The 20,574-nt window shown below is 47.1% G+C and overlaps 1 long non-coding RNA gene and 1 pseudogene across 1 annotated transcript in view; one reads left to right on the forward strand and one right to left on the reverse strand.

The window, feature by feature from the left end:
• LOC119473741 overlaps positions 1 to 59 on the forward strand; it is a 13,989-nt gene extending 13,930 nt beyond the window's left edge. The window contains exon 3 of the long non-coding RNA XR_005202960.1: positions 18 to 59. This is a non-coding gene — a long non-coding RNA (uncharacterized LOC119473741). The remainder of the gene's footprint in view (positions 1 to 17) is intronic.
• A 7,076-nt stretch (positions 60 to 7,135) lies between these two features.
• LOC108315996 lies at positions 7,136 to 19,442 on the reverse strand (annotated as a pseudogene).
• Between the last annotated feature and the right edge of the window lie 1,132 nt (positions 19,443 to 20,574).

Consider the following 20,574-nt stretch of genomic DNA (forward strand, 5'->3'; position numbering starts at 1 on the left):
GAACCCAGGGGGAGAAGGTTGCGGTGAGCCGAGATCGCACCATTGCACTCCAGCCTGGGTAACAAGAGTGAAAACTCCGTCTCAAAAAAAAAAAAAAAAAAAACTCACATTCATTCAATCTAGCAAATATGCCTTGTCCATTTCACCACCCCTAACATCACTGCTGCTACCACCACCACCACTCCAGAGACTCACAACCTCCTCTAGTCCCAGGGTTGGAATAGACTCTGGCCAACTCCATTTCCACCACCACCACCACCCTTGGGAATGGAATGTTTGTCAACTCCAGGGGCATACAAAATCCCTTCCCCATCCCCTTAGATCCATTATTCATTCATCTCATAAACACTTATTGAGTGCCTACTGTGTGTTAGGCACTCTTCTATTAATAGGTGCTGAGAATACAGTAATTGAGCTCAGCAGACAGGATTCCTAGTCTCATTAAGCTTACCTTCTAATGGGAGGAAACAATAAATAAATGAATATAGGAGGCTGGGCGTGGCAGCTCACACCTGTAATCCCAGCACTTTGGGAGGCTGAAGCACAAGGATCACTTGAGCCCAAGAGTTTGAGACCAGCCTGGGCAACATAGTGAGACCCCATCTCTACAAAAAAATTATTTTAAAAAATTATGATAAAAGATGAGCCAGGTGCAGTGTCCGTGCCTGTAATGCCAGCACTTTGGAAGGCTGAAGCAGGAGGATTGCGTGAGCTCAGGAGTTTGAGACCAGCCTGGTCAACACAGCAAGACCTCATCTTAATTAAAAATTTAAAAAATTAGCCAACTGTGGTGCACCTGTGGTCCCAGTTTACTCAGGAGGTTGAAGCAGAAGCATCACTTGAGCCCAGGAGGTCGAGGTTGCAGTGAGCCGTGGTTGCGCCACTGCATTCCAGCCTGGGTGACAGACTGAGACATTGTCTCAAAAAAAAAAAAAAATAGATGAGAAGATGCGAAGATAGTTGATGATAAGTGCTATGATGACAATTAGAAAAGAACTGGTATGGATAGGAAGTGGCTGGGAGAGAAACCTAGGTTGAGCTGTCAAGAAAGGTACCTATAAGTGCTGGGCTCGGTGGCTCACGCCTGTAATCCCAACACTTTGGAAGACCACGGAGGGTGAATCACGAGGTCAGGAGTTCAAGACCAGCCTGGCCAAGATGCTGAAACCCCATCTCTGCTAAAAATACAAAAATTTGCCGGACGTGGTGGCACGTGCCTGTAATCCCAGCTACTTGGGAGGCTGAGACAGGAGAATCGCTTGAACCCAGCAGCAGAGGTTGCAGTGACCCCACATAGTGCCACTGCACTCCAGCCTGGGTGACAGAGCAAGACTCTGTCTCAATAATAATGATAATAATAACAACAACAATAATAATAAAAGACAGGTACCCATAAGGAAGTTCTATTTACATGCAGACCTGAATGACCAGGAGTCAGTCAAGCAAAGAATCTGGGTAAAGAACACTCCAGTCAGAGGGAACAGCTAATGCAAAAGCCCTAAGGCAATAGCAAGCTCATTGTGCTCAAGAAACAGAATGAAAGTTGGTGAGGCTGCAGCGCCTGCCTGCGTTGAAGGAAGAAATTATAAGATGAGGTCAGAAAGGGAGGCCTGCCCTAGCTAGTGGAGAAGCTCATAGGACAGGGAAAGGAGTTTGGATTTCATTCAAAGTGTAATGAGAAGCCTTTGGAAGATGGTAAGCTTGGAAGTGGCACAATCTGATTTATGGTTTTAGAGGATCATGGTAGCTGCTGAGTTGAGAATAAATTGTGGGATCAAGGAATGTAAGGGAAAGCTTAGAAAGCTATTGTAGTGGTCCAGGTGGAAACAGTGGCTTGGACAAGGATGGTAATAGTGGGCAGGGCTGTTGAGAAGTGGAAGGACTCAGGAAATGTTTTGGAATTGGAGTATCCTAATCACCTGCCTTGGCTCTCTCTGCATGGTTTATTCATAACATATAATTATCAACAATTGACAAATATTTTTTGAGTTCCTACCAGGTCCCAGGCACCGTGCTATGCACCATAAGTTACAGTCCAGAAGAGAAGGCACACTCCACCTCCTCCTGCCCTTCTGCCATAGGACCTCTAGTCTGAGGAAGCTACTTCCCATCCCAACCCCACCCCATTTGCAGGGCCAGAGGCACACCCCTTACCCCACCCTAGCCACCCCTGCACTCCACTCCAGTGTCGATCTGGGATTGATGGGGTGGGGGGAGTGTTTACAGTTGGGGAATTGATGCCATAAAAAGAAGAGTCCAAAGTCCTCTTGAAGGTCTCAGAGCAAAGACCAGGAGAGCCCAAAGCTTCCAGAGTGGAGAGGGAATACAGCTAGGGCCATGAGGATGAGACACCTCTTGGTGCCAACAGCACTGATAGTCCTTCTCTGGGTTCCCAGAGCCCAGACTTCCTCAGTCTTCACTATCCCATTCTGTGGGCACCAATTCCCTCAGCCCTACCTTAGTAAATGTGTGGGTCTCATATGCCCTCTGGTTGCATAATCTTGGCACTGCAGCCCATAGTCAGTCCCCTAGCTTTTCACTGCTCAATCTACAGTCTTTTGCTCACAGCTCCAACGGGCAGTATGGGAAATTCTGGAAATCAGGGAAGGGCTGGAACACTGGTCTCTGGGTGTTGGACACATGAGCTAACTCTCCATCTAGTCTTATACACAATGCCAGATTCATCTTTTATGAGTTGAATTAACCATGTTTGAGCACCTACTGTGAGCTGATCCCAGTCACCAACAAGGGCTTAGAAGATCCAAGCTCTGATGAGGGGCCCCTCCTACCAAAAGCTGAGAGCCTGGAGCTGGGGGTGTGAAGAAGCAAAAGCAGTTTAGAATTCATTCTGCCGTCAGCAGCAGTGTCAGAAGGCTGAGCCTGACCCTCCTAGCATTCCTGCTGCCTAATTTCTCTTTGTTCCTGCCTGTTTTTTAAGCCTGATACTCTGGCCTTTCTATCAGTTCTATGAGCAAGTTATTCACTATCCTTTCAACAAATGTTTTTTCTGCTCACATTAGTTGGAGTCTGTTTCTGTTTTTACAAGCAAGCTGACTGGTATGTTGGACAATTCATCAAGGCTCTCTGGGCCTTAGTTTCCTCCTAGGTGAAAAAGGAACGATAGCGATGACTTCCATATGCAAGGCCATTTCTATTAAACAAGTGTATTAGTTCTCTATTGCTGCATAACAAATTACCACACATTTAGCAGCTTAAAGCAACGCACGTTTACTGTTTCGTAGTTTCTGCCTATCAGGAGACTGAGGATAGCTCACTAGGGTCATCTGCTTCAAGCTCTCACAAAGCTACAAGCAAAGTGTTAGCTGGGGTTTCAGTCTCATCTGTGGCTGGAATAAGGAAGGATCCAATTCCAAGCTTATGTGGTCATGGTTAGAATTCAGTGCCATACAGCCCGGGCTGTTGGACCGAGGGTCTCTGGAGCCTTTCCCCTTGGGCCTCTGCCACATGGCAGCGTGTCTTCATCCAAGCCAGCAAGAAGAGAGTCCACTAGCGAACAGAAGTCACCGTCTCCTACAGCCTCATCACAGAAGTGCCGCCCGTCACTTTGGAATGGATCAGAAGCAAGTCGCTAGGCCAGCTCACAGTCTAGGGGAGGGGATTACTTAGGGCATGCATACCAAGAGATGGGGATCATTTGTGACCACCTTGGGTTTGCCTGCCACAATGTGGTAGCTGTTAGTCATCTTTCAAGGACTCCTCAAAATCTCACTTCCCTCTTGAGGGCTTAAGTTCTTCCCCCACCCAAACCCATCAAAGTTAACCCCTCTTACAACTGATGAAACTTGAAGATGTACTGGATATTAAATGAAATTATATTTAGTTGTGTTGGGGAAGGGTAATATTATTTTGACACTAAGAAATTCCCCCTAATTTCAACATTTATTTAAACTAACAAATAAAAATTGTATGTATATATAAATTGTGTATAACATGTTTTGAAATATGTATACATTGTGAAATGGCTAAATCAAGCTAATTAACACATGCATTAATTCACATGCTTATCTTTTTTTTGGTGGTGAGAACACCTAAAATCTACTCTCTTATTTATTTATTTATTTATTATTTATTTTATTATTATTTTTTAAAGACGGGATTTCACCATGTTGGCCAGGCTGGTCTTGAACTCCTGACCTCAGGTGATCCGCCTGCCTCAGCCTCCCAAAGTGCTGAGATTACAGGCGTGAGCCACCATGTCCAGCCTCTAAAATCTACTCTCTTAGTAATTTCAAGTATACGATGCATTGCTATTAACTATAGTCACCACATTTTGCAATAGATCTCTTGAACTTATTCTTCTTGTCTAACAGAGATTTTGTAACTTTTGGCTAACTTCATTTCAGCCCAATCCTCCCACTTCCCAGCCTCCAGTAACCAGCATTCTACTGTTTCTACAAGTTCAACTTTCTTTTTTTGATGGAATCTTGCTCTGTCTCCCGGGCTGCAACCTCTGTCTCCTGGGTTCAAGAGATTCTTCTGCTTCAGCCTTTCAAGTTGCTGGGACTACAGATGCTTGCCGCCACATCCAGCTAATTTTTTTATTTTTAGTAGAGACAGAGTTTCACCATAGTGGCCAGGCTGATCTCAAACTCCTGACCTCGTGATCCATCCTCCTCAGCCTCCCAAAGTGCTGGGATTACAGGCCTGAGCCACCGTGCCCGACCACAAATTCAACTTTCTAAGATTCCACATATAAATGAGATCACAGCCAGACGTGGTGGCTCACACCTGTAATCCCAGAACTTTGGGAGGCTGAGGTGGGCAGATCACAAGGTCAGGAGATTGAGGCCAGCCTGGCCAACATAGTGAAACCCTGTCTCTACTAAAAATACAAAAATTAGCCAGGTGTGGTGGCACGCACCTGTAATCCCAGCTACTCTGGAGGCTGAGGCAGGAGAACCATCTGAACCTGGGAGGTGGAGGTTGCAGTGAGCCAAGACCGCTCCACTGCACTTCAGCCTGGATGACAGAGAGAGACTCTGTCTCAAAAAAAGAGAGAGAGAGAGATCACGTGGCATTTGTCTTTCTGTGCTGGGTTCATTTCACTTAGCATAATGTCCTCCAGGTTCACCCATGTTGCCATAAATTGCAATTTTTATTCTTTTTTTATGGCTGAATAGTATTATGTATATACTGTAATACTGCATTTTCTTTATCCATTTATCTGTTGATAGGCACTTAGGGTGACTCCATATCTTGGCTATTGTGTTTCGTTTTGTTTTTATAAAGACAAGTCTTGCTTTGTTGCCCAGGCTGGAGGGCAGTGGCTATTCACAGGCACGATCATAGTGCCGTGCAGCTTCCAGCTCCTGGACTCCAGCGATCCTCCTGCCGGAGCTTTCCAGAGTAGCTGGGACTACAGATCTGAGCCACTGTGCCCAGTTACTATATCTTGGCTATTGTGAATAAAGCTGCAATAAATATGGGAGTGCAGATATCTCTTCAACATACTGCTTTTATTTCTTCAGATATATACCCAATAGTGGGATTGCCAGATCATATGGTAGTTGAAATATGTTCTTTATGAGTGATACTACTGAAGTATTTCTGGTGGACTATCATGATGCCCACATTTTTCTTTAAGATATTTTACTCAAAAAAAAAAAGGCCAGGCATGGTGGCTCACACCTGTAATCCCAGAACTTTGGGAGACTGAGGTGGGTGGATTGCTTGGGGTCAGGAGTTCCAGACCAGCCTGGCCGACATGGTAAAACCCCATCTCTACTAAACTTACAAAAATTAGCCAAGCATGGTGGCGGGCACCTGTAATCCCATCTACTTGAGTGGCTAGGCACAAGAATTGCTGGAACCGAGGAGACAGAAGTTGCAGTGAGCTGAGATCACACCACTGCACTCCAGCCTGGGCAACAGAGCAAGACGCCATCTCAAAAAGAAAAAAAAAAAGATATTTGGCCGGGCACAGTGGCTCATGCCTGTAATGCCAGCACTTTGGGAGGCTGAGGCAGGTGGATCACTTGAAGTCAGAAACTCGAGAGCAGCCTGGCCTGCATGTGAAACCCCGCCTCTACTACAAATACAAAAATTAGCTGGGTGTGGTAGTGCACGCCTGTAATCCCAGCTACTCAGGAGGCTAAGGCACAAGAATCACTTGAACCCGGGGGACAGAGGTTGTAGTGGGCCAAGATCATGACACCGCACTTCAGCCTGGGCAACAGCGCAAGACTCCATCTCAAAAAGATATTTTAGAGTAGTAAGAAGAGGGTCATAGGGACAGCTTCCCTTTTACTCCCAGTCTCCCTGGCTAAGTAGTTGCCATGGAAAAAGTAGATTTTGCTTTTACCAGAAGTGGTCCAGGAAGCCAGCTTTGTATATGTGTGTAAGGGGTGAGAGAGACTGAAAAGATTAACAAATGTCAAACTTTCTCATCTCATAAGCCTCAAAGGGCCTGTATCTGGGTGCAGATAACTGAAATCGTCATCTCCCTGATCCTTGCCAGCACATCACACAAATGTTTGGGAGTCAGACACTTGGGGCAAGAGTCCTCTTCCCTCCGGCACGCCCCCCGCACCCCACTACCTCCCTGTCCCTCCACCCCCCACCCCCCCACTTCCCTCACACACACTGGAAGTTTTATTTCTTTAGGATTCTATCCCAACCAGTCCCTTAAAAATCAAGTAACACAGATCTGAGGGGTGGGAGCTGGGGACTGTACCTCCCTCCTACTCATGGAGGACAGCAGTGGGAACAAGGGAGAGGCAGGAGAGGTGGCTGAGGCAAGGCAGCAGCAGAGGTAATCCAGCCACGACCTCACAGAGCCAGCTTCATCCTCTCCACGACCCTGGCTGAAGCCCCTATGGCTTGGGGTGGGGAGTGGGGAGAACCCACCCCATGTCTCCCCTCCCTTTCTCAGACAGCCTCCCTGTGGGCTCGACCATTTCTTCCAGCAGGAGTCTGAGGCACACAGAGAGAAGGAAGTGGAGAGGAGGGCGGTGGCTCGAATGAAGGCAGAGGTGAGAGGCATGGGCAAGGCCACTGCACCCCACACTCACCCTGGAGAAGGGCAAGGAAGCCACACCATCACCCAGCATGGGGTGATGGGGGAACAAGGTTAGATTTAAGGCTAAGTGGCCCAGGGCAGGCAGGGCCTTGGGCATCAGTCAAAGCCATGCCAGTCCCTGTGCTCCGAGTGGTATTCCAGCTCGGTGCCCACGCACTTGACCCCATCCAGCAACAGGGGCTGTTGTGGTGTTGGCCCACGACTTGGGTTTGCGTCTCCCGCACAGGTGGTGCCGGCGCCACCTTCCCAGGCTAGCAGCCTCCCCTCTTTGAGGATACCCTCTTGTGGCCAAGTACTGGCAGTTGATACCATAACCTTCATGGACAGGTACGACGAGAAGCTGGGGACAGGTGCCTGGAGGACGTCCTGGCTCGGCCTGTGCACTGGGGCAGAGCGAAGGTAATCTCATACCTGTGCAGGATCTTCAGGAAGCCAACCTTGACCAGAAAGCTGTTGTCGCCCTCTTGGGTGACCATGACCACTGAGTCATGCAGCTTCTCATCAAACCAAATGTGGTTCTGGCAGCCCACTGCATCCTGGCATGTTGTAACGCAGATACTCGGAATCTGGACTGTTGCCCTTATTGGCTGCACCCATGGATGCCCTCCCTGCCACGCAGCTCCTGCAGGACACTGCCACTCACGCCCAGCAGCCTCCCTTGCTCCAGGGACCACACCAGGAGCCTAGCAGCTTACAGCCCAAGCCAGACAGGGCAGGGACGACCGCTGAGGCGGCGGCGGGGGCTCAACGGTGAGCACGAGGAAGGGAGGAAGGGGTTTTAATTTGGCTTTCAGTCAGGTGGAGCTCGGCCCTTAGTTTAGGACTGGGGCTTGGGAAAGGAAAAGTGAAGAAGAGGAAGATTTTCTATTACTACTAGGCTTGGTTCAGACTGGATCCAAGGCTCACTGCCTTTGCAGCAAGGAGCAGGAATTGCCTAGTCACCTCATGCAGTCATGGCCCCAGGAAAAGCTATGAATGATTACAGCTTTTCCTTTCTGGGCCTCTCCTCTTTGTTTGTGTTTGTTTGTTTTTTAGAGACGGGTATCATCGCTGTTGCCCAGACTGGAGTGCAGTGGTGTGATCACAGCTAACTGTAGCCTCCAACTCCTGGGCTCCAGTGATCTTCCCCTCTCAGCTTCCCAATTAGCTGGACCTACAGGCACGTGCCACCATGCCTGGCTAATTAAAACAAAATTTTTTGTGGAGATGGAGTTTCACTCTGTTTCCTAGGCTGGTCTCAAACTCCTGGGCTCAAGCAATCCTCCCACCTCAGCCTCCCAAAGTGATGGGATTACAGATAGGAGCCTCCACATCTACCTCTGCTCTTTGGTCTCCTCATTTCTCTCCTTCTTTCAATGTAACATCCCCCCTGATTTAAAAAGAAAAAAAATGCCACAGGCTGGGCGTGGTGGCTCACACCTGTAATCCCAGCACTTTGGGAGGCTGAGGTGGGTGAATCACCTGAGGAGGAGTTCAAGACCAGCCTGGCCAGCATGGTGAAACCCCATCCCTACTAAAAATACAAAAGTTAGCTAGGCATGGTAGCATGTGCCTGTAATCCCAGCTACTCAGGAAGCTGAGGCAGGAGAATTGCTTGAACCCGGGAGACAGAGGTTGCAGTGAGCCAAGATCACACTACTACACTCCAGTTTGGGCAACAAAGCAAGACTCCGTCTTAAAAAAAAAAAAAAATGCCACAGATGTTGCCTTTACCAAGTGATCAAATTTAATAATGCCAAAAATGGGACAAACCAATATCATATGCCCCCAATGTGAGGCACTAAAAATTCTGTTTAAGACGGAGTCCAGCTCTGTCACCCAGGCTGAGGTGCAGCAGTGCGATCGTAACTCACTGCAACCTTTGCCTCCCAAGTTCAAGCAATTCTCCTTTCTCGGCCTCCCAAGTAGCTGGGATTACAGGTGCATGCTACCACACCTGGCTGATTTTTTGTATTTTTAGTAGAGACGAGGTTTCACCGTGTTGGACATGCTGGTCTCGAACTCCTGACCTCAGATGATCCGCCCACTTCAGCCTTCCAAAGTGCTGGGATTACAGGTGTGAGTCACCTTGTGAGGTCTCCTACGTGGTATTCTTAATAAGAATGTTTAACTTGAATCTAATTGTAAGGAAACCAATTGAGGGACAACTCTAAGATGATTAGCTTGCATTCTTCAAAAATATCAAAGTTATGGAAGAAAAAAATTGGGAAATTTTAATAAAACTAGAGAGACATAACTAAATACAATACATGATGCTTTATCAGAGCCCAGATTTTTTAAAAAGCCATAAGGACATTATTGGGACAGTTGGGGAAATGTAGCTTAGATAATAGGCTATCACTGCTAGATTTCCTGAGTGTGGTAATTATCTTGTGGTTCTGTAGAAATGCCCCATCCTTAGTAAATACAGAATGAAGTCTTTAGGAAGGAAGTTAATGTCGGCAACTAACTCTCACAAAGTTCAGCAAGAACACACACCTACATAGTGATAAAGCAAATGTGGGATAATGTTAACAACCAGTGAATCTAAGTGAAAGGTTTATGTGTTCATGGTATTATTCTTGCAACTTTTATATAGGTTTCAAAATGTTCGGCCGGGTGCGGTGGCTCACGCCTGTAACCCCAGCACTTTGGGAGGCCAAGGCGGGTGGATCAACTGAGGTCAGGAGCTCGAGACCAGCCTGGCCAACATGAAAAAACCCTATCTCTACTGAAAATACAAAAATTAGCCAGGTGTGGTGACACATGCCTGTAATTCCAGTTACTTGGGAGGCTGAGGCAGGAGAATCATTTGGACCCAGGAGGTGGAGGCTGCAGTGATCTGGGATTGCACCATTGCATTCCAGCCTGGACAAGAAGAGTGAAACTCCATCTTGGGAAAAAAAAAAAAAAATGTTCATGGCTAAGCCATGTAATCCCAGCACTTTGGGAGGCTGAGGCAGGAAGATCACTTGAACTCAGGAATTCCAAAACACCCTGGGCAATAAGGCAAGACCCCATCTCTTTTTTAAAAAATTAAGTTAAAAAAATGTTCAAGGCCAGGCACAGTGGCTCACACCTGTAATCCCAGCACTTTGGGAGGCAATGCAGGCAGATCCCTCAGTGAGGTCAGGAGTTTGAGACCAGCCTGGACAACATGGTGAAACCCTGTCTCTACTAAAAATACAAAAATTAACTGAGCATGGTGGCACATGCCCATAGCCCCAGCTACTCAGTAGGCTGAGGCAGAAGAATCGCTTGAACCCAGGAGGCAGAGGTTACAGTGAGCCAAGATCACACTACTGCACTCCAGCCTGGGTAACAGAGCAAGAAACTGTCTCAAAATTTTTTTGATTAATTAATTAAATTTTTTAAATGTTCAAGAGAAAAAGTGAGGGAAATGCCAAGCCGTCATAGTTTTTATGCCAGCAGGAAAGTACTCTAAATGAAGAAATTAATAGTGTACTGTGATTCCTCTACATTTCCTATTTCCCATGGAGATGGGCCTGGGGGGACAAGAGTGAATATCTACCAAATTGGCACCTGAGTGTTAGGTGCCAGCAAAGCAGGGGCACTGAGTAATATTTATTTAGAAATAGTGATACTGGCCGAGCTCGGTGGGCCTGTAATCCCAGCACTTTGGGAGGCCAAGGCAGGTGGATCACCAGAGGTTAGGAGTTTGAGACCAGCCTGGCCAACATGGTGAAACCCAATCTCTACTAAAAATACAAAAATTAGCCAGGCATGATGGCATGTGCCTATAATCACAGCTACTCAAGGGGCTGAGACAGGAGAATTGCTTGAACCTGGGAGGCAGAGGTTGCAGTGAGCCAAGATTGCGCCATTGTACTCCAGCCTGGGTGTCCCAGGGAGACTCTGTCTCAAAAAAAAAAAAAAAAAAAAAAAAAAAAAATTAAATAAAAAAAAAAAAAAAAAAAAAAAAAAAAAAGTCTATTTTTTAAAACTATGTTGCAGACAATTAATGTGTGATAAAGGGCAACTGAAGGGACTTAATTTAGGTAGGGTGAAAAAGGAAGCTCTCTTCGAGGCTATTTTCTCATTGATAAAATGGAAGTAACAATATCTCCTTCACAGAGCTGTTAAAGTTCAAATAACATATATATGAAAGGCCCTTTTAAATTGCTACATATCTGACAAGCTGCAGTGGTTCACACCTGTAAACTCAGCACTTTGGAAGGCCAAAGTAGGTGGATCACTTGAGGTCAGGAGTTTGAGACCAGCCCGGCCAACATGGCGAAACGCTGTCTCTAGTAAAAATACAAAAATTAGCCAGGTGTGGTGGTGAATGCCTGTAATCTCAACTTCCTGGGAAGCTGAGGCAGGAGAATCACTTGAACCCAGGAGGCGGAGGCTGCAATGAGCCGAGATTTCGCCACTACATTCCAGCCTCAACAACAGAGCAAGACTCTGTCTCAAAAAAATTAATAAAAATACGCCGGGTGTGATGGCTCACGCCTGTAATCCCAGGAATTTGGGAGGCCTAGGCGAGTGGATCATAAGATCAGGAGTTTGAGACCAGCCTGGCCAACATGGCAAAATCCTGTCTCTACTAAAAATACAAAAATTAGCTTGGTATGGTGGCATGCGCCTGTAGTCCCAGCTACTGGGGATGCTGAGGCAGGGAACCACTTGAACCTGGGAGGCAGAGGTTGCAGTGAGCTGAGACTGTGCCATTGCACTCCAGTCTGGGCGACAGAGTGAGACTCCATCTTAAAATAAGAATAAAAGAGGCCAGGTGCGGTGGCTCAAGCCTGTAATCCCAGCACTTTGGGAGGCCAAGGCGGGTGGATCACGAGGTCAAGAGTTCGAGACCATCCTGGTGAACATAGTGAAACCCCGTCTCTACTAAAAATACAAAACATTAGCTGGGCATGGTGGCGCACGCCTGTAATCCCAGCTACTCAGGAGGTTGAGGCAGGAGAATTGCCTGAACCCAGGAGGCGGAGGTTGTGGTGAGCCGAGATCGGGCCACTGCACTCCAGCCTGGGTAACAAGAGCGAAANAAAAAAAAAAAAAGAATAAGAATAAATTGCGATGTATCTTCCCATGTAATAAAATACAGAATATTATCTATAATGTACTGGTAGGCAGCGCTGAAATGGCTTCCAATGATCTCTGCCGCTGATATTCAGGCCCTTGTATAACTCTCACACCCTGGGCATGGGCTGGGTCTAGTGACTGACTTCTAAGGAATAAAATGCAGCAACAGTGATGAGATGCCACTCGCAAAAATAGGTTACAAAAAGACTGTAACTTCCATTCTCTCTCTCTCTTCCTTAAAAGTAGGTTGCCATGTTGTAAGTAGCCTGTGAAGGGGTCCACATGGCAAATAACTGATATGTCAGCCAACAGCCAGCAAAGACCTAAGGCAAAGTCTCTCAGGATGCAGCTGCCTGTCATTACTAAACAGGCACCACAAAAAAATTTTAAAAAGAAAATAGGATACAACTACCCAATGCAATGTGCAATGTGGTTGCTATGTGTGATCCTCAACTGAATACTGATATCAGCTGCAAAAGACATTTTGAAGCCAACCAGGGAGATTTAAATATTGACTAGGATTAGATGAAATGAAAATCAGCCGGGCACATTGGCTCATGCCTATAATCCCAACACTTCGGATGGCCAAGGTGGGAGGATTGCTTGAGCCCAAGAGTTTGAGACCAGCCCAGGCAACATGGTAAAACCCCATCTCTACAAAAAATAAGAAAAACTAACCAGGCAGTGTGGCAAGTGCCTGTAGTCCCAGCTACTAGGGAGGCTTAGGTGAGAGGATCTGCCAGAGCCCAGAAGGGTGAGGCTATTGTGAGCCAAGATCACACCACTGCACTCCAGCCTGGGCAACAGAGCAAGACCCTGTCTCAAAATAAGAAAAAAAAAATTAATGGAATACAAAGGTGGAGATCATTAGCTGAAAAAAATAAAGTTCAAACAAGCATGATTATTATAGATCTCATTTTGCTAAAACAAAGCAAAACAAAACATTTTTCTGTGTGTATCAGTGTGCACATACAAGTGCATTAAAAAATATAGCCTATCCTATAGCCCCGCAATTCCATTTTTAGGTGTATAGCCAAGAGAAATGAGCTCACATGCCCACTGAAAAAAGTTCAAGAATGTTTATAGGCTGGGCACAGTGGCTCACACCTGTAATCCCAGCACTTTGGGAGGCCAAGGCAGGCGGATCACCTGAGGTCGGGAGTTCAAGACCAGCCTGATCAACATGGAGAAACCTCATCTCTACTAACAGTACAAAATTAGCTGGGAGTGGTGGCACATGCCTGTAATCCCAGCTACTCAGGAGGCTGAGGCAGGAAAATCACTTGAACCTGGGATGCAGAGGTCGTGGTGAACGGAGATCGTGCCATTGCACTCCAGCCTGGGCAACAAGAGTGAAACTTCATCTCAAAAAAATAAAAATAAAGAATGTTTATAGTAATTTTATTCATTATAGGCAAAATTTGAATCATCCTAACTGTTCTTTAATGGATAAATTATAGTATATTCTAATGACAGAATACTAAACAGCCATGAAAAAGAGCAAAGTCCTGAAAAATGCCACAAGGATAAATCTCAGAAATATAATGCTGTGGGAAAGAAGCCAGACGCAAAAGAGTACACACTGTATCATTCCTTATATAATGAAGTTCAAGGAACTTCATTATAAAAGGAACATTATAAAAAGAACTTCATTATAAAAGCAACATTTAATCTATAGGAATAAGAGTCTGAATGACTGTTACCTATGGAGGCTGGATACTGACTGCAAAGGGGCATGAAGAAAACTTCTGGGGTGAGGATAATGGCCCACATCTTGGTTTGGATGTGGTCATGGAGATATAGATACATAGGTATAAACGTAAAAGTTCAAGTTGTACATTTAATATGTGTGTACTTTATACAATTGAGTTATATCTCAAATTTTTAAATGTTTTTTAAGAAAAAATTCAGATGAATTACACCAGAAGTGTTAATAGTGTTCATTTCTGGGTAGTAAAGATATAATTTTGTCACTTATCTCTAGCTTCTTTTGTTTGTTTGTTTTGAGACGGAATCTTGCTCTGTCACCCAGGCTGGAGTGCAGTGGCGCGATCTCCGCTCACTGCAACCTCCGCCTCCGGGTTCAAGAGATTCTCTTGCCTCAGCCTCATGAGTAGTTGGGATTATAGGTGCACACCACCATGACTAGCTAATTTTTGTATTTTTAGTAGAGACGGGTTTCGCCATGTTGGCTAGGATAGTCTCGATCTCCTTACCTCATGATCTGCCAGCCTCGGCCTCCCAAAGTGCTGGGATTACAGGCATGAGCCACCACGCCCAGCCTTTTTTTTTTTTCTTTTGAGATGGAGTCTCACTCTGTTGCCCAGGCTGGAGTGCGGTGACATGATCTTGGCTCATTGCAACCTTCACTTACTGGGTTCAAGTACTTCTCCTGCCTCAGCCTCCCAAGTAGCTGGGACTGCAGGCATGCGCCTCCACACCTGGCTAATTTTTTTTAAAATTTTTAGTAGAGACGGCATTTCACCATATTGGTCAGGCTGGTCTTGAACCTCTGATCTTGTCATCCACCTGCCTCAGCCTCCCAAAGTGCTGGGATTACAGGTGTGAGCCACCACGCCCGGCCTGTATCTTCTAATTTTCTACAATACATAGGTACTGCTTCTGTAACAATAAGAGGTTATTTTTAAAACCTCATCCCAAATACTCCATACTTTTATTCATGCTGAGTCCAGGGAAAGTCAAGAAATGTACTTAACAGCATTATTCCTGACAGACAGAAGGGTGTGGCCACACATAATGCAAAGGAATGAAGTGCTAATCACTGTGGCATCCAGGTGTGGGGGACTTTCAAAGGATGTCCCAGAGTGCTGAGCCCATGGAAAGTCAAGGTGGACCAAAGTACCCAGCCCACGGGCTATAATGGAAAGAACCCAGGAAGTAGGTTCTGAAGATCTGGGTATCTGAATCCAGACCCAAGTGCTAATTGTGGCCTTTGACAAGTCATTTAATTGCAGAAGTGGAAGGGACCTTAGAGGTCCTTCCATGGGTTAGTCACAGGGCGGACGCCAAAACCTAGGCCACTGACCCTGTACAGGCTCTTTCCACTACATGCTGCTTCTCTGCTTATGATCTTCTTACCGAATAACAACTAACTTTGGTATGGCAATTTACATCTCATGAAGCACAAGTGTTCATCTTTAATTCTCACAGAACCTCTTGTTAAGCCAACATTGTTCTTTTCCATTTTTAAAAGTAAGAAACAGGTTGCGGGGGGCCGGGCTCGATGGCTCATGCCTGTAATTCCAGCACTTTCGGAGGCCACGGTGAGTGGATCACCTGAGGTCAGGAGTTTGAGACCAGCCTGGCCAACATGGTGAAACTACTTAAAATATAAAAATTAGCCGGGTGTTGTGGCATGCGCCTGTAGTCCCAGCTACTCAGAAGGCTAAGGCACAAGAATTGCTTGAACCCGGAGGTAGAGATTGTGGTGAGCCAAAATTGCGCCACTGCACTCCAGCTTAGATGACAGAGTGAGACCCCGTCTCAGAAAAAAAAGAAAGAAAGAAAGAAAAAGAAACAGAAAAGAAACAGGTTGTGGGGACTTGGTGGTGAAGGGAGGGGCAGGAGGTGAGGAAGGGTAGATGGAGAGTGAGGATGAAAGACTATACACTGGGTACGGTGTACACTCCTCGAGTGACGGGTGCACCAAAATCTCAGAAATCACCACTGCAGAACTTATCCATGTAACCAAAAACCACCTGTTTCCCAAAAACTATTCAAATAAAATTAAAAAGTAATAACAAAAAGAAACTTGGCTCACACCTGTAATCCCAGCACTTTGGGAAGCCAAGGCAAGCGGATCACCTGAGGTCAGGAGTTTGAGACCACCCCGGCTAACATGGAGAAACCCTGACTCTATTAAAAATATAAAAATTAGCTGGGCATGCTGGCGGGCGCCTGTAGTCCCAGCCACTCAGGAGGCTGAGGCAGGAGAATCCCTTGAACCCAGGAGGCGGAGGCTGCAGTGAGCCAAGACTGCGCCACTACACTCCAGCCTGGGAGACAGAGTGAGACTCCAACTCAAAAAAAAACAAAAACAAAACAGGCCAGGTGCAGTGGCTTATGCCTGTAATCCCAACACTTTGGGAGGCCGAGGCAGGCGGATTACCTGAGGTTGGGAGCTTGAGACCAGTCTTACCAACATGGAGAAACTTCATCTCTACTAAAAATACAAAATTATGCAGGCATGGTGGCCCAAGCCTATAATCCCAGCTACTCGGGAGGATGAGGCAGGAGATCACTTGAACTCGTGAGGCAGAGGTTGCTGTGAGCCAAGACCTTTAAAGCCATTATATTTAGCCTGGGCAACAAGAGCGAAACTCCGTCTTTAAAAAAAAAAAATTGTCACGCTCTCCCGGGCTGTGACTGATCCATGGCGGGCGAGGGACGGACATTCATGGTGAATGGGACCGCTCTCCTCATTATTTAAAAAAAAAAAAAAAAAAATTAACTGGATGTGATGATGTGTGCCTGTAGTCTCAGCTACTTGGGAGGCTGAGGCAGGAGAATCACTTGAGCCCCAGAGGCAAAGTGAGCTGAGATAGTGCCACTGCACTCCAGCTTGGCCACAGAATGAGACTGTCTCAAAAAAGAAAAAAAAAAAAGCCGAGCAATCTCAACTGATTGCTCACAGTCAATTACAGATCAAACACCTTGTTCTACTCATTCCCCCTCCCCACATTGCAATTAACTAGTCTTAAAAAAATTTTTTTAAGTGAAAAATAAAAGTAAGAAACTGAGTTTCTGAGATACTAAATGGCCTGCCCACAACCAGCAAATGACAGAATTAAGACTTGCCCTCTGGTCTTCAGGCTCTAAATCCTGCATTCTTTCCAAGATGCCAGATGAGGCCTGTCTAGGACCGTGACAGTAACTGCACTCCTTACACCACACATGGAAGACCTTATTTGCAGGGAAGGGACAGAGGCCTCTCTGGACAGAGCATCCCTGAATGACCCTTACTGGCGCTGACTTCAGGTCACTCAAGGAAAATCCCAGACTTCTCTGGCTGTGTTACCCCAGAAGCATATGAGAGTCCAGACCTGGGAAACCAATCTAGTCAAGGGTCTTCCAGGCCCATTTCCCAAATTGGTTGCAACCAGGTGGCTGCCAGCTCCCTCTGTCCTGTGACTACCCTCCTGATCCACGACAAGGGGCCACAGGTCTTCATCAGCCCACCTCCCTCCTCCCCAGGAGGCTTCTCTCCAAGGCCCACTTCCTCACCCTTATTCAGTGCCTGCCTCTCTTGAGTACCCTCTTCCCTAGGACTCATACCCCTATAGCCACAAGAAGCAGAGTAAGAGGCACTGGTGGGCCCAAGGGGCAGCAGCTGTGAGCAGCTAGCACTATGCTGTCTTCAATATTTCATTCCCAAGGAAGTTGCAGGCACCATGCCCTCACCCTGAGCTAGATAGAAGTGGCTCAGATTCTTAAACTGAGAAGGGTGAGACTCAAGGGTGGGGCAGAGGCTAGTGGGAGCAAGTAGAAGGGTATCCAGTCTGCAGGCCAGATGTTGGCACCTCTTTGTTAGAGGGGGCTCTGATCTGGGCTCAGAGCAGGGATCCTGTGAGATAAAGGAACACACAAACTGCTGTGAACTAGAGGGGCAGAGAGGAGGAATCCAAACATAGTGCCTCACTCCCACTCCCTCCAGCTGTACATGCCAGGGTCAGTGTCTTCCCTCACGGCTCTGACCTTCTCAAGGCCCTGACCTTCTCAAGGCCACCCTCAGCCTCTTGTCAGCAGCCCCACCCTCCTAAAGGCCCAAGTCCCCTCTGCTCTAGCTGGCATATTTCAGCTGCCCCCACTTGGGGAACTCATTCCCCAAAGAGCTCCCACCACATGGGCCTGTAATCTGAGTCAAATACAGCAGAACCTCTTCCAGGGATCCCTACCCCCATCTTCATCTCTTTTCAGCTCAGCTTCCCTGGCTAACCTCTGATGTTTACAAAGCTTGTAAACGTGTGGGGGTGGAGGAAGGACTTGAACTGACCCCTTGGGCTGTGCTGTGATTCAGAGTCCTAAAGCTTTAGGAGTTTAGCAAGAGCAGTTCCTTGCTTCTAGTGAAGGAGACAAGGTGTAAAGTCTAAGCCAGCCCCCACATTCCCTGACCATCCTAGAGATCCTGCCACCAATACCCCTTCCTCCATATGGGGCAGCCCTAGAGTTCCATTCATGGCCCAGGCTCATTGCTCACTTCAATCCATTCTGTGGAACTGGAGTCGCCTATCATGTGCAGCAGCAGACCCAGAGGGGAAACTGGGATCTAAGAATAAAAGAAACATAAAGCACCTACTATGTGCTAGGCTGAGCTGGATTCTGGGCAGCAAGAGCATGAAGCCAAGCATTTCAGCCCTCTCACCTACCCCTCCTTCCCAGGAGGAACCCCCAGATGCACACAGCAGTCACACTATCTGTCCCAAAGTGAGCAAGACTTGGGTCTTGAACCCATAGCTGACTCCCCAGTCCCTCCAGAGGCCTGATTCAGGAAGGAGGGTGCAATCTTGCTGGGCACTGTCAGCAAGAAAGCCTTCAGACATATTTATAGCAAATGCTGCATCAGGGGATGGAATCTCAAAGTGCCTCAAAGCATCAAATAACACCATGAGCCCAGAGACAGAGGCCAGAAAAAGAAGACACTGCAGCAGGAGGGACTGAGGTTTGATGTTGGAGGAACTTCCCCCAGAGTAATATCTGGAACTGGCAATGGGGATTCCCTGTGGAAGCTACTTCCGCAGGATTTTCTCAGAAGATAAGAGGTAGGTATCTTTTTCTGGTCTAGGTAGAAAAGATATAAAGGGATGGACATGGTGATCTCTATCTTTGTAGTGCACAGACCTTCATACACCAGGGCCACTAAGCACAGTTGTGCAGATTATGCCTTGCTGAGGAGGCAAATGGAGATTGAAATCCAGCTCTAGATCAGTTACCTCCTGCTGCAGAGCAGTGTCCTTCACAGACTAGACAGAGTGGCTAGCAGGGGCCCTGCCAGATGTCCCAAGTCCTGACCACCTGAGGGTCTGAGGACAAGGTGAGCAGGGAGAAGGGATGAAGGTTGCCTGGGAAGCCATGGGGGCCTGTATGCTAGGGCTCAAGGCCCATTTGGGCCAAGCTAGGGGCCATAGCTCCCAGGAATGGATCCACGCTAGAGGGTCCTCTCAGCAGGTCACATCACAGAGAAGGGCTTAGGAGATGGCAGTTCTGGGGACCTGGAGGCTGGGCTGTGGCTCTAGCTCTGAAGTTCCTACCTTCTCTGCAAAGCAGCAGATGGAGAAGAGGCCTGTGGTCCAGCAGCTGGGGTGGAGATGAGAAAAGCAAGGGGTGTGGAACCGCCCCTGTGCATCTCAGATTTTCTGTGATAGGCTCATGGAGGAGTAATTTTTTTTTTTTTCTTTTTTTTGAGACAGAGACTCTGTTGCTCAAAGTCTGAAGTGTAGTGGTGCAATCTCAGCCTGCCTCCCAAGTTAAAACAATTCTCTGCCTCAGCCTCCCAAGTAGCTGGGACCACAGGCGCGCAGTACCATGCCCAGCTAATTCTTACATTTTTTGTAGAGACAAGATTTCACCATGTTGGCCAGGCTGGTCTTGAACTCCTAGCCTCAAGTGTTCTGCCCACCTCAGCCTCCAAAGTGCTGGGATTATAGGCGTGAACCTTGGTGCCAGCCTCAGGGAGAAGTAATTGATATTTCTATTTTAAAGTGGAAGGTGGGCCGGGCACGGTGGCTCATGCCTGTAATCTTGGCACTTTGGGAGGCTGAGGCAGGCAGATTACTTAAGGTCAGGAGTTGGAGACCAGCCTGCCTAACATGGTGAAACCCGTTTCTACTAAAAATACTAAAATTAGCCGGTCGTGGTGACGTGCCTGTAGTCCCAGCTACTTCGGAGGCTGAGGCAGGAGAATCGCTTGAATCCTTGAATCCGAGGCAGGAGAATCGCTTGAATCCTTGAATCCGGGAGGTGAAGGTTGCTGTGAGCCGAGATCGTGCCATTGCACTCCAGCCTGGGGGACAGAGTGAGATTCCGTCTCAAAAAATAATAATAATAATAATAATAATAAATAAATAAATAAAAATGAAGTGGAAGGTGGAGAGATAGTTTCTAGGCTATAGGTTCAGGCAGAGAATGTGGAAGGAGGGAAGGAGCGGGAAGCCAGGGACAACTGCTTAGCTGGGCCAACACCCCCTCTCCCCCCCACCTCCCTTCTCCTATGGAAACTTAAGCTGCCTCGGGGCCCAGAGGAGCTAGTCCATTAGCTGTGGTCAGCAGGGGAGTGTAGGTGGGGAGGGCCCTCTCTCCCTCCAGGTCTTCTTGCCAAATGAAAGGCAAAGCGTTTGCTCCCTCTGTTAGTCAAAAAACAAAGCAAAACCGTAAAACACACACACACATAACCTCTTTCTCTCCTCTGAATGGTCGAAGCTGAGCAACTTGGGGGTGGGTAGGTGGTAGGGGCTCCTTGATCCACTAGACTAGACTAT

Source organism: Cebus imitator, unplaced genomic scaffold, assembly GCF_001604975.1.
Source record: "Cebus imitator isolate Cc_AM_T3 unplaced genomic scaffold, Cebus_imitator-1.0 Scaffold181, whole genome shotgun sequence".
Classification (NCBI taxonomy): Eukaryota; Metazoa; Chordata; class Mammalia; order Primates; family Cebidae; genus Cebus; species Cebus imitator.